Source organism: Miscanthus floridulus, chromosome 8, assembly GCF_019320115.1.
Source record: "Miscanthus floridulus cultivar M001 chromosome 8, ASM1932011v1, whole genome shotgun sequence".
Taxonomy (NCBI): domain Eukaryota; kingdom Viridiplantae; phylum Streptophyta; class Magnoliopsida; order Poales; family Poaceae; genus Miscanthus; species Miscanthus floridulus.
This window is the reverse complement of record NC_089587.1, coordinates 160,747,511-160,759,940: the sequence shown is the minus strand read 5'-3', so window position 1 is coordinate 160,759,940 and position 12,430 is coordinate 160,747,511.

Below are 12,430 nucleotides of genomic sequence, written 5' to 3'. Positions count from 1 at the left end.
ACCGTGCCACCATAGCACCTCCACCCTAGGCTTCTCCCATCACAAGTTCACACCCAGAGCCACCTCATATACCATTTTACCCACCACAGGTATCCATTCTAGGGGTGCCCAGGTAGCACCCCAAGGCAAGACTTGCCTTAGGCTTATCGTATACTCCAACTTGGTTGACACAACCCTTACCCTCCACACACCCAAGTCACACACGTAGCACTCTCCCCATAGTCCAGATGACACCAGTTCCCACCACGCATCAATATAGTATATATAAGCGTAGTAGAAATAATAAGTAATGAAATATAGCAGTGAGCGTGTGACTAGCCTAACAGCAGGGTGAGCAGGGATAAGGTTGCGTCAAGGTAAAGGCCATCAAGAAAGCATACTACCATGCAAGTCCTATCATAGTGTGATTATAACAATAAAGTAAAGCAATAGCAGTTCTATATTAGCCATGCGTAATAGGTGCTATGAGATTGGGTGGGATGTGGCACCTTCAGTGAAGTCGTCTTCGTACTCCTCACGGTACTCTCGGTCCTTGTCCGTCTGGTTCTCCTCCGAGTCTACAAACGATCGCGTTATAGTCGCGTTAGCGATGTCTATAGAATAGCACAAAGAAGCAACAAAAATTCAAAAGAGCCAAATGCACACAAACATGGGTCCATTGCGTAGAGCTTGATTTTAGATGAATTTTGGTCCTGGTCTTGTATTTTTCTGAGTTCGTATGAATTAGTTATGAATTTCCGAAGTTTAAATCCATTTCTAAAAATAATAAAGGCCGATTAATTCAGGGCTGACACGTGTCACACTGTGACTAGTTCACGTGGCATGCTGACGTTAGCATGACATCAGCATGGCATCATCAGAGCTAAACCACGGCTGATAGGTGGGTCCTGTTGTCGTCAGCATGACATCATCATCTCGGTTGGTCATTGACAGGTGGGTCCTGGGTCAAACGGTCAGTGACAGGTGGGACCCGCATAACGTCATCATGTCGTCAGCATGACGTCACCCACTAACAAGTGGGTCCTACGGCTCTGTGTCGCTGACTTGTGGGACCGGTCAACGGTCAGCTCAGGCCGGGCCCAAACTGGGCCGGTTGGGCCTGGATACGAGCTAGGCTTTGGCCCGCCACATGGCACATGCTGGTGCGGCCACATCGTCTTACTGGGCCACTAACGGGCCGTGATCCTCTGGCGCAGGTGAGGCGCGGTTCATGGTGAACCCACCTGTGTTGGCCCATAGACCGCAGAGCCGGTCTACGAAGGACTTGGTCCACTTACTCCTTCCCAGGGTTCGGTTCACGTGCACGACGTGGTCATGGTCGGAGCTCGGTAGAGCTGCTCGGGACATGGTCGATGTGGTCATGGTCGGTGCTCGGTGGAGCTGCTCGGGACATGGTCGACGTGGTCATGGTCGGTGCTCGGTGGAGCTGCTCGGGATGTGGTCGACGAGGTCGTGGTCGGTGCTCAGTAGAGCTGCTCGGGACGTGGTCTACGAGGGGAAAATCCCCTATTTCTTCCCCGGCGTGCTTCCACCGGTGGTGAGGTCACCGGCGAGCCCCCGCAGCGGTATTGGTGCGTGATTAAGGTAGGCTAAAGCGTCGCCAAGCCTCGGCGAGCGTAGTGGTGGGGTCAAAGTGGCGGCTGGGGCTTCCTAGGGTTCATCGGTGTGCATGAATAGGGCTATAGTGGTAGCGAGAGCCTAGTTGGAGGAGCGTGTAAGCTCCATGGTGCTTCTACGTCCATGGTGGGCGTGTTGAAGGAGCTCCTGGTGCTCCCAGTGGCTCTAGCCATGGTGGTGGGGGCAAAGCGGAGGCGGTGGCGCTCCGACAAGGTGCGGTGCGGCAACGCAGGGCTCCGGTGGGCTTCTTCCTCGGCTAAGGTGAGCGCGGTGTGTCTCTCATCATGGCGGAGCCAGTCGGGGTGTCAATGTTGCCTTTACCGCGACGTAGAAGACGCAGTGGTCTCACCACTGTTGTGCTCTCGGCCATGGTGAGCGTGCTCGCGCATGTGCGCTCCTACGCTGGTGTACTACGTCATGGCTGGGGTCCTCTATTTGGCTGATGGCAGCATGCATGGTGTGTCCTGGGTCTCGGCAAGCGTGGCCATGGCGGTCTCCCTAGCTAACCAGTTGGGCTAGGCCAGAGCTCGAAGCTTCAGCAAGGTTCTGATCATGGCAGTGCACGTTCCATTTGGCTAGGGAGGTGGTCTCAGCAAGATGGCTCACCGCAGGGTTCATGGCGGTAGGATGGCGGTGCGGTGGCGAGGCCATGATGAGGCGATGCAGTGCCGTGCCAAGCAGCTACGTCGCTGTAGCAGATTAGGGCGGCGCTCCTTGTTCCAGCGAGGTCCTCCCCACAGCGGCTTCCTTCTCCACCTTGCTTCTCCCTCCTCCCTCTCTCTCGGCTTGACGCTGTGTGGTGCTGTGCCACCAGCGGCGGCGGTGAACGGGCTGAGGGTTAGGGCTCACGGACATTGGCTTTTATAGCCGAGCTCCAAGGGCTCCAATGGCGGACGGCGATCGGGCGGTGGTGATATGTGCGACGCATCCGACGGCTCGCGTGTGGTAGCGTAAGCGCGGTGCAAGGGGGAACAAGGTCATGCGATTTGCATGACCCTGGGCCCATGCCTACTCCGTGGTTGGCTCCCGGTCGTGTGGGGAGAAAGCGTGGGCGAGGGGAGGAAGACGCTACTGTGCTGACGAGCGGGGTCAGGTCGTCAGGCGCTTGGCGCGATGTGGCTGTGTGCGGTGCGTGATGGCTGACGAGTGGGCCCGGCTTGTCAGCGACTGTGCGCGTGCGGGCGGTGATGCTAGGCCGGCTTCGTGTGCTACGCGCGCGGAAGGGCAGGCGAGGCTGAGTTGCTGCCTCCCTCTTCTTTCCTATTTCCTTTTCTTTTTCTATTTCTTTTTGTGTTATGTAACACTTCTTTCATATATATAAATCAAAGTAACATATTTCTCCTTTGGTATAATGTCCCATGTTAGTACATTTATTTATAAACAAATATTTGTTAGCTTTTATTAATCATCACATAAACACAAATAAAATCCAAATCACCATGTTGAATATAATGCAACTTGATGTATGTTATGTGGTAAAATAAATTCAAGGTGATGAGGTGAGATACTTGTGCAAGTCATGTAGGTTTAGTTAGATTATGATTAATGCAACACTTAGGGTTAGCTCCTACAAATGTCACTTATCATCACATGGGGTTTTGAAGAAAAAAAATTTTGTAGTTGGGATTTTTGGTGTGTGGATTTTTGGGTTGTTATAGTCCTACCCCTTAACAGAATCTCGTCCCCGAGATTAAAGCGTAACGTACTCTTTGAAGAGATAAGTATATTGTATCCGGAGGTCAGACTCTTTCTCCCATGTTGCTTCTCTCTCAGTGTGATTGCTCCATTGGGTCTTGCACATAGGAATAGTTTTGCTTCGGGTCTCTTTGGTATCTCTACCTAGAATTCTGATAGGATGTTCTTTATACTCGAGAGTGTTCTGGATGTCAAGTGTATCAGTTGGGATCACTTCATCGGGCACTCTCAAACACTTGCGTAGCTGTGAGACATGGAATACGGGATGTACACCCGCCAATTCCTCAGGTAGCTCAAGTTTGTAAGCGAGTTTTCCAATTCTCTTACAGATCTTGTATGGCCCAACAAATCTAGGGGCAAGCTTGCCTTTCACATGGAATCTGATAGTTTCACGTAGCGAGAATACCTTGAGATAGACAAAGTCTCCCATATTGAACTCAAGTTCTCTTCTTCTTTTGTCAGCATAGCTCTTGTATCGACTTTGGGCAATTCTCAAATTCTCCTTTACTTGGGCAACTCCTTCTTCGACATCTTAAATCTTAGCAGAGTCAAAGAACGATCTTTCCCCCCGATTGAGACCACATCAAAGGTGTCTTACAAGGTCTGCCATACAGAGCTTCAAATGGCGACATCTTGATACTAGCTTGGTAGTTGTTGTTGTAAGAGAACTCTGCATAGGGTAGGCATTTCTCCCAATCAGAGCCATAATTCAGTACACTAGCGCGAAGCATGTCTTCTAAGATCTGATTTACTTGTTCTGTCTGTCCATCTATCTGTGGGTGATAAGTGGTACTAAAATCAAGTTTGGTCCCAATGGACTTATGCAGAGCTCCCTAGAATCGGGACACAAACTGAGGACCACGATCAGATACAATACTAGAGGGAGCTCCATGCAGTCTGAGAATATGCTCAACATATAGATCTACTAATTTTTTTGGCATCGGTCTTGGTCTTAACTGGTACAAAGTGAGCAATCTTGGTCAAACGATCAACAATCACCCAGATAAAATCATTGCCTTTCTGTGAACGGGGCAATCCAACTATGAAATCCATGGATATGCTCTCCCATTTCCACTCGGGAATGTCAAGAGGCTTCAGCAATCTTGCAGGCCTTTGATGTTCAGCCTTGACTCTATTATAGGTGTCACATCGTGCCACATGTCCCACAATGTCTGTCTTCATGCCTTTCCACCAAAAGTGTTTCTTCAAGTCTTGATACATCTTTGAACCTCCAGGGTGAATACAGTACTTGGAATCATGAGCTTCTAATAGAATTTCCTCTCGTAGTACTGGGTCAGATGGAACATAGATTCTGTTCTTGAACCAAATGGTTCCTTATTCATCTTCCTGGTGGTTGGTCTTGTAGCCTAGTTTCATCAAACTACAGAGATATTCGATCTCTTCACAACTTTTCTGAGCTTGACGGATGCGATTTGTGAGATCATACTGTATGCGGAGCTCATTCAACAAGCTATGCGGTAGTATCTCAAGTTGGAAATCTTCAATCTCTTCCTTGAGCTTAGGTGGTATGGATTTAGTGATCAAAGTGTGACAGTAACTCTTGCGACTGAGAGCATCTGCAACTACATTAGCTTTTCCCGGATGATAGTGAATTTCCAGGTCATAGTCTTTAATCAACTCTAGCCAACGGCGTTGCCTCATATTCAAATCTTCTTGAGTGAAAAAGTACTTCAAGCTCTTGTGATCCATATAGATATCACACTTGTTGCCTATCAAGTAGTGCCTCCAGATCTTCAAAGCATGCACAACTACTGCTAACTCAAGATCATGAGTAGGGTAACGGTTCTCGTGTTCTTTCAACTGTCGAGAAGCATAAGCTATCACTCTTCCACCTTGCATCAATACACAGCCAAGTCATTGACGGGATGCATCACAATAGACCATGAAATCTTTGCTGATATCAGGCAATGCTAGAACAGGAGTTGTGGTAAGCTTCTGTTTCAATTCTTAGAAGCTTCGCTCGCACTTGGGCGTCCATTCAAACTCCTTGGTCTTCTTTAGAAGGTGGGTCATCAGGCGGGCTATCTTGGAAAAGTTCTCGATGAACCGACGGTAATATCCAGCCAATCCCAAGAAACTCCTGACTTCTGTCACATTACGAGGTTGATCCCACTCTTTCACAGCTTCAATCTTGGCTGGGTCAACTGTGACACCTTCAGCTGATAGTACATGGCCTAGAAAGGCAACTTCCTGTAGCCAAAATTCACATTTACTAAACTTTACGTAGAGCTGATGTTGGGCTAGTTTCTCAAGCATAGTTCTCAGATGATGTTCGTGTTCTTCAGCGGTGGGTGAATAGACAAGGATGTCATCAATGAATACTACCACGAACTTGTCCAGTTCATTCATGAAAACCTTATTCATCATGTTCATGAAGTATGCAGGAGCATTCATGAGTCCAAAGGACACCACAGTGAACTCATACTGCCCATACCTAGTCACGAAAGCTGTCTTCGGGATGCCACTCTCTTGAATCTTCATCTGATGATAGCCAAATCTAAGATCAATCTTGGAGAAATACTTGGCACCTCGAAGCTAATCAAGCAGATCATCGATTCTTGGTAGAGGGTACTTGTTCTTGATGGTGGCTGCGTTCAAGTTCCGGTAGTCAATGCACATTCTCATCGAGCCATCCTTCTTAACAAACAGGACAGGGGATCCCCAGGGTGAAGCACTGGGTCTGATATACCCCTTTGATATGAGCTCATCAAGCTGTTCCTTAAGCTCGGCTAGTTCGTCCACTGACATGTGATAGGGTCTCTTGGCAATGGGTCCTGTTCCCAGCAAAAGATCAATGATGAACTCCACGTCATGGTCTGGTGGCATACCTCATAATTCTTCAGGGAATACATTGGAATAGTCTCTGACCACAGGCACATCATGAACTATCTTCTCCTCTTTTGTGATTCTGAACTGGCTTTAAGGGCACATAGGATAGAAGTGGACTTTCCAAACTGGGGTTCACATCTAATAACTTGGCCTAATGGGTGGGTCACTTGGACATATCTAGGTGAACATGATATGATGCCTCGATGAATGGTTAGCCAATCCATTCCTAAGATGACATCTAGGTTTGTGGAAGGTAACAGGGTTAGGTCGGCTTTAAAGGTAAGACCCTCAATGGCAAGACTCACTCCCTTACAGATGTGGGTGCACTTTAAGTCTCCTAAAGGTGAACTGGTGATGATAGGCTTTCCACGTGGGGTTACAGGCAGGTCATGCTCTCGTGCAAACTTGGATGATATATAAGAATAAGTTGCTCCAGAGTCAAATAGAACTGATGCAGTATTGTCATTAACTAAAAACATACCGTACACCACGTCAGGGGCAGCCTGTGCTTCCTCGGCGTCCAGATGGTTGAGACATCCACGAGTAGCAGGTCCCTTGAACTGAGACTTCTGAGCGGCTGAGTTCTGAGGGCACTCAGTGGCTTTGTGACCCGGTTGGCCACAAGCGAAGTAGGTGAAAGGCGCACCGCCTGTAGGGGTTGGCACGGGTGCCTTCCAGTTTCTAGTGCTTGGTGCAGAGCGGTTCTGTGCTGGGCGTTCATTCATAGAGCGGGAACGGTTGAAATGGTCCTGAGTGTTGCGGTCCTGAGCATAACAATCCTGAGTGTAACGATCCTGAGCAGGGCGGGAGTATTTGGTGGTGTAGCCTCCACTACCCCTACTCAATCTAGGGTTGTCATCCCTATTGTGGCGGGATCGTTCCCTGGATGGTGCATCTCTATGGAACCTCTTGCGATCATGACCACGAAAGGACTCCTCAGGCTTACGCTTCCTCTCTCTATACTCCTCTCTAGCTCCAGCATAGTCCTTCTCGATCTGGATGTAGCGATCCACCAGAGCATGCAACGTGCTACTCTCAATACTGCCAAACTTCAGCTTGATGTGCGGGTTAAGTCCCTTGCGGCAATAGTATAGCTTCTCCTTCTCAGAGTTCACAACATAGGAAGGTGCATAACGCAGAAGGTTGGTGAAATGAGTGGTGTACTCAGTCACCTTGTCCTTTCCCATCTTGATGTTGCGGAACTCCTCGGCTTTGGCCTCCATGATACCCTTGGGAATGTGATACTCAGTGAATGCTTCAGCGAACTCGTCCCATGAGATGTTGGCAGGGTCCTCATGGGAATCACTGAAACTGTCCCACCAGGCATGTGCTGCACCTGTGAGCTGGTGTGTGGCAGCTCCAACACACTCATCATCGATGAAAGTGGTGAGGTCAACCTTCTTCTCCATCTCCTTGAGCCAGTCATCGGCTACAAGTGGGTCAGGGTTGGTGCCATCATAGGTAGGTGGCCTTAGCTTCAGAAATCAATCCATCTTCCTTTGGAAGTCATTCTACTGGCCTCCTTGGTGATGGTTTGCTCTGTCAATAAGAGCTGCAAGAAGCTGGGTCTGTTGCACCATCACCTCTGCCAGGGTCGGTGGTGGTGGTGGCGGAATGTTCTCCTCATCAAGCGGCGGGGTATTCTCCAGGTTGAAGGGTATCCCTCCACGTCCATGGCCATAGCCACGGCCATAGTTGTTGCCACCACGCCCCCTATTTGGTTCGACTGGTTTGGGGGTGGGCGTACGTCCACGGTTCATCAGGCGAGCAGATCGGCGGTTCGGCATCTGCAACACGGATCATAGGAATTTTAGTGTTTGTGCCTTAAGTGCTTATAATTCAGTATGATTACATGATTTTGATGATTTTAAAAAAGCATTTATACTATCCAACACTCATTACAAAGAAGCAATAAGATTCATAAGAAGCAATAAGATCCAAAACATTCATTACATGGGTTTTATTACATAGCTTCATCTCCAGTAGCTACACTTGAAGACTCGCGAGAATCGTACTACGCATAGCGTCTCACATTACATCTCATAAGGGTACATCACAGGGTACAACTTATGGAAGCCACTGACATGACTCATGACCACATAGGGTCATCTACTCTAACTCGTACACCGCAGCTGGGATACGACTGTTCTCGATCTCGATCTCCTCGTCAGACTTGTGAAGTCGGGACACGTACTTCAAGGCCTCGGCGAGCTCCTCAGTAGGCTTGGCTCTAGGTAGGGTAGGGTAGGTGTCTAGGTTGAGGCGAGTCGGGGCTAACTCAAACTCCTCTATCCTAGGCTTCATCTTACTGCGAATCTCCTTGGGTAGCTGATCCCACATACCCTTCATCTCCCTGAGGCGCTTCTTGTTAGACTTCTGCCAAGCCTGCCAAGTCCTCTCACACTTGTCTTGTAGGTACTCGTTCTACCTGAGTGCCTCGATCAGGTGACCCTAGTTGCGAATGGCCTTCTTCCTGAACTCCTCTAGATTCTAAGTCATGGTCTTGTTCCAAGATTGGATTTTCAGCATATCAATCCCCTTGTACCTCTCTCTATCTCCTCTACGGTTGAACTCGGCCTTCTTGTCGTCCAACTCTCTCTACAACTCCAAGACCTTACTTTCGAGGTAGCAGTTCCTGTTGCCTAGGTCGGCGGCTTTGTCCTGTAAGTCTACAACCTTGGTTTCGTGGACTTCTTCACGACGGTTGAGCTCATCCTGTAGCTTGGCAACTGTCTCAAGCAGACTAGCTCACTCCTGTGCTCCCTGTGAGTCTCGCTCTTGGTACTCCCTCAGAAGGGCCTAGTCCTAATGTCTCCTCTGCTCCAGCTGGGTCACGTACCTGTCCTGCTCTAGTAGGTGGATAGCCGAGACGCGAAGGCATCTGTCCTCCTCGGCAAAGATAACTCTGTCGGCTGCAAAACTCTGCTCAGTAGGGGTAAGGCTGAGGTCGAAGGCCTGGGGAAGTAGATGGAACTCTGTCGTCTTTAGGTGCTCGTAGTGGTCCCTCATCACTCTGCGAAGTGCCTTATGTGAGATAGCTCGTAATCCCTCCTTGACTATGTCCTCTATAGTCAACTCAGTGAAAGCTGGGATAGAAGGTAAGGTAGTGCCAGCTAGGAACTCGACTGAGGTGACAACTGGTCCTTCGATTCCTCCTTCCTGAGCTAACTTCCCAGTGCAGGTGACCTTGACAAGCTCGTCAGGGACTCCTAACATGACGAGAACTCGGCAGAGGGTCTGTGCAAAACTCCCGAGCTCACGTAGGTCGAAGGTAAGCTTGGCATGGTCCAGAGGTAGTGGTCCTAGAGGCGGCCATTTGACATTCGTTGCCATCTGCATGTTTTAAGGAAACAGGTGTTAGTAGGTCAGTAAATAGATAAGCCTTGCATAAAAGTAAATGCAGGGTCGGTATATAACTGAAAGAAGGGATGTTCACGTCCTATTCTATCGTCCATTTCTGAGGGTTTCGTCCTAGGGTCAAGTTTGGCTCTGATACCAACTGAAACGACCTGATTTCCACAAAGGGAAATCCATAGAGTCGAAGTGTATTATGACCGTTGTAGATCATATTACCCAAATCCCAATCGAATATCACATCCATACAATGATAATATCATAGTACAAATAGTGCGGAATTACATAATTTATTACATCGCCGTATTGGCGGAATCAAAAGTAGCATTCATTCAGAATAGCTTGAAGATAAGATCGCCAAACTCGAGTGTAGGAGCGAACCCCTCAACCGTCAAACTCTTCAGAGCTATACTCCTTAGCAGAACCTGTGTGCCAAAATTTATCAGTACGATTTGTACTGGCCACTCCCACCCTATGAGCATTGCTTTGTGGAATTTGGATGCAAGTTGGATATAATCAAAAGGAACCTATAAGGCTGGGGTTTCCTATGTATTAGCATATCAAGAGTTTGATAGTAGTTGGTCAAGTTTTAACACCATTTCCACACCCATTCCACCCCATTTCCGTCTAGAGCCAGGTTTTGATCCTAGGATCGATATACCACTATCTCCACATCATTACCATACCATCGCTTAGTCGATAGGCCAACTCCCTCTCGGCACTGTCTCATGGCCTGTAGCCCTTGGCTACGACCGACACTCTCTCACGGGGGAAGAAGAGAAGGACTCATCTCACTATCTAGTTTAAGCGAAACCCAGGAAATATCCATAGCCGACAAGTCGGCACATGTATCGATCGATCAACCATACACTCTGCAGAGGTTTTACTTAACCATAAGATCCGCCTTCCTCGTTGACCGTCGTCAACTGGGCTAATTCCGGCCGCTTGCTAGCCTAGGATAATGCCACTCTACCATTCAGCCCTGGTACACCCCAAGTCTAGTCTGGGGCGGCTGAAACTGTGAGTCATGAGCCGAGTCCACAAGGTCTCCATGAAGTCTCGGAAGGGTGTGGGGGAATCCTCCGTGCCCCGTACCTCCTTACACTGTCCGCTATCAACCTAGCAGTAGTGGCAATATCCTACCAAGTAGTCCGGCTGTCCCGCACCATATAGGGCGAGTGGTACGTAAGGCTTCCCGATGAATCTGAGTACTAGTAAGTCCTTAGGGATGACCAAGTCAAAATGTCTTCATCAGGGTTTTCATTTACCGTGCTACCACAGCACCTCCACCCCGGGCTCCTCCCATCACAGGTTCACACCCAGAGCCACCTCATATACCATTTTACCCACCACAGGTATCCATTCTAGGGGTGCCCAGGTAGCACCCCACGGCAAGACTTGCCTCAGGCTTGTCGTATACTCTAACTTGGTCGACACAACCCTTACCCTCCACACACCCAAGTCACACACGCAACACTCTTCCCATAGTCTAGATGACACCAGTTCCCACCACGCATCAATATAGTATATATAAGCGTAGTAGAAATAATAAGTAATGAAATATAGCAGCGAGCGTGTGACTAGCCTAACAGCAGGGCGAGTAGGGGTAAGGTTGCGTCAAGGTAAAGGCCATCAAGAAAGCATACTACCATGCAAGTCCTATCATAGTGTGATTATAACAATAAAGTAAAGCAATAGCAGTTCTATATTAGCCATGCATAATAGGTGCTATGAGATTGGGTGGGATGTGGCACCTTCAGTCTAGTCATCTCCGTACTCCTCACGGTACTCTCGGTCCTCGTCCGTCTGGTTCTCCTCCGAGTCTGCAAACGATCGCGTTATAGTCGTGTTAGCGACGTCTATAGAATAGCACAAAGAAGCAACGAAAATTCAAAAGAGCCAAATGTACACAAACATGGGTCCATTGCGTAGAGCTTGATTTTAGATGAATTTTGGTCCTAGTCTTGTATTTTTCTAAGTTCGTATGAATTAGTTATGAATTTCCAAAGTTTAAATCCATTTCTGAAAATAATAAAGGCCGATTAATTCAGGGCTGACACGTGTCACACTGTGACTGGTTCACGTGCAGCATGGCGTCATTAGAGCTAAACCGTAGCTGACAGGTGGGTCCTGCTGTCGTCAGCATGACGTCATCATCTCGGTTGGTCACTGACAGGTGGGTCCTGGGTCAAACGGTCACTAACAAGTGGGACCCGCATGACGTCATCATGACGTCACCCACTGACAAGTGGGTCCAGCAGCTCTATGTCGCTGACTTGTGGGACCGGTCAACGGTCAGCTCAGGCTGGGCCCAAACTAGGCCGGTTGGGCCTGGATATGGGCTGGGCTTTGGCCCGCCACGTGGCGCGCGCTGGTGCGGCCACATTGTCTTACTTGGCCACTAACGGGCCGTGATCCACGGGTGCAGGTGAGGCGTGGTTCATGGTGAACTCGCCTGTGTTGGCCCATAGACCGCAGAGCCGGTCTACGAAGGACTTGGTCCACTTACTCCTTCCCAGGGTTCGGTTCACGTGCACGATGCGGTCGTGGTCGGAGCTCGGCGGAGCTGCTCGGGACATGGTCGACACGGTCATGGTCGGTGCTCGGCGGAGCTGCTCGGGACATGGTCGACGTGGTCATGGTCGGTGCTCGGCGGAGCTGCTCGGGACATGATCGATGAGGTCGTGGTTAGTGCTCGGCGGAGCTGCTCGGGACGTGGTCGACGAGGGGAAAATCCCCTGTTTCTTCCCTGGCGTGCTTCCGCCTTTGGTGAGGTCACCGACGAGCCCCCGCGGTGGTACTGGTGCGCGATTAAGGCAGGCTAAAGCGTCGCCAAGCCTCGGCGAGCGCAGTGGTGGGGTCAAAGTGGCGGCTGGGGCTTCCTAGGGTTCTGGCCACGGTGAACGGTAGTGTG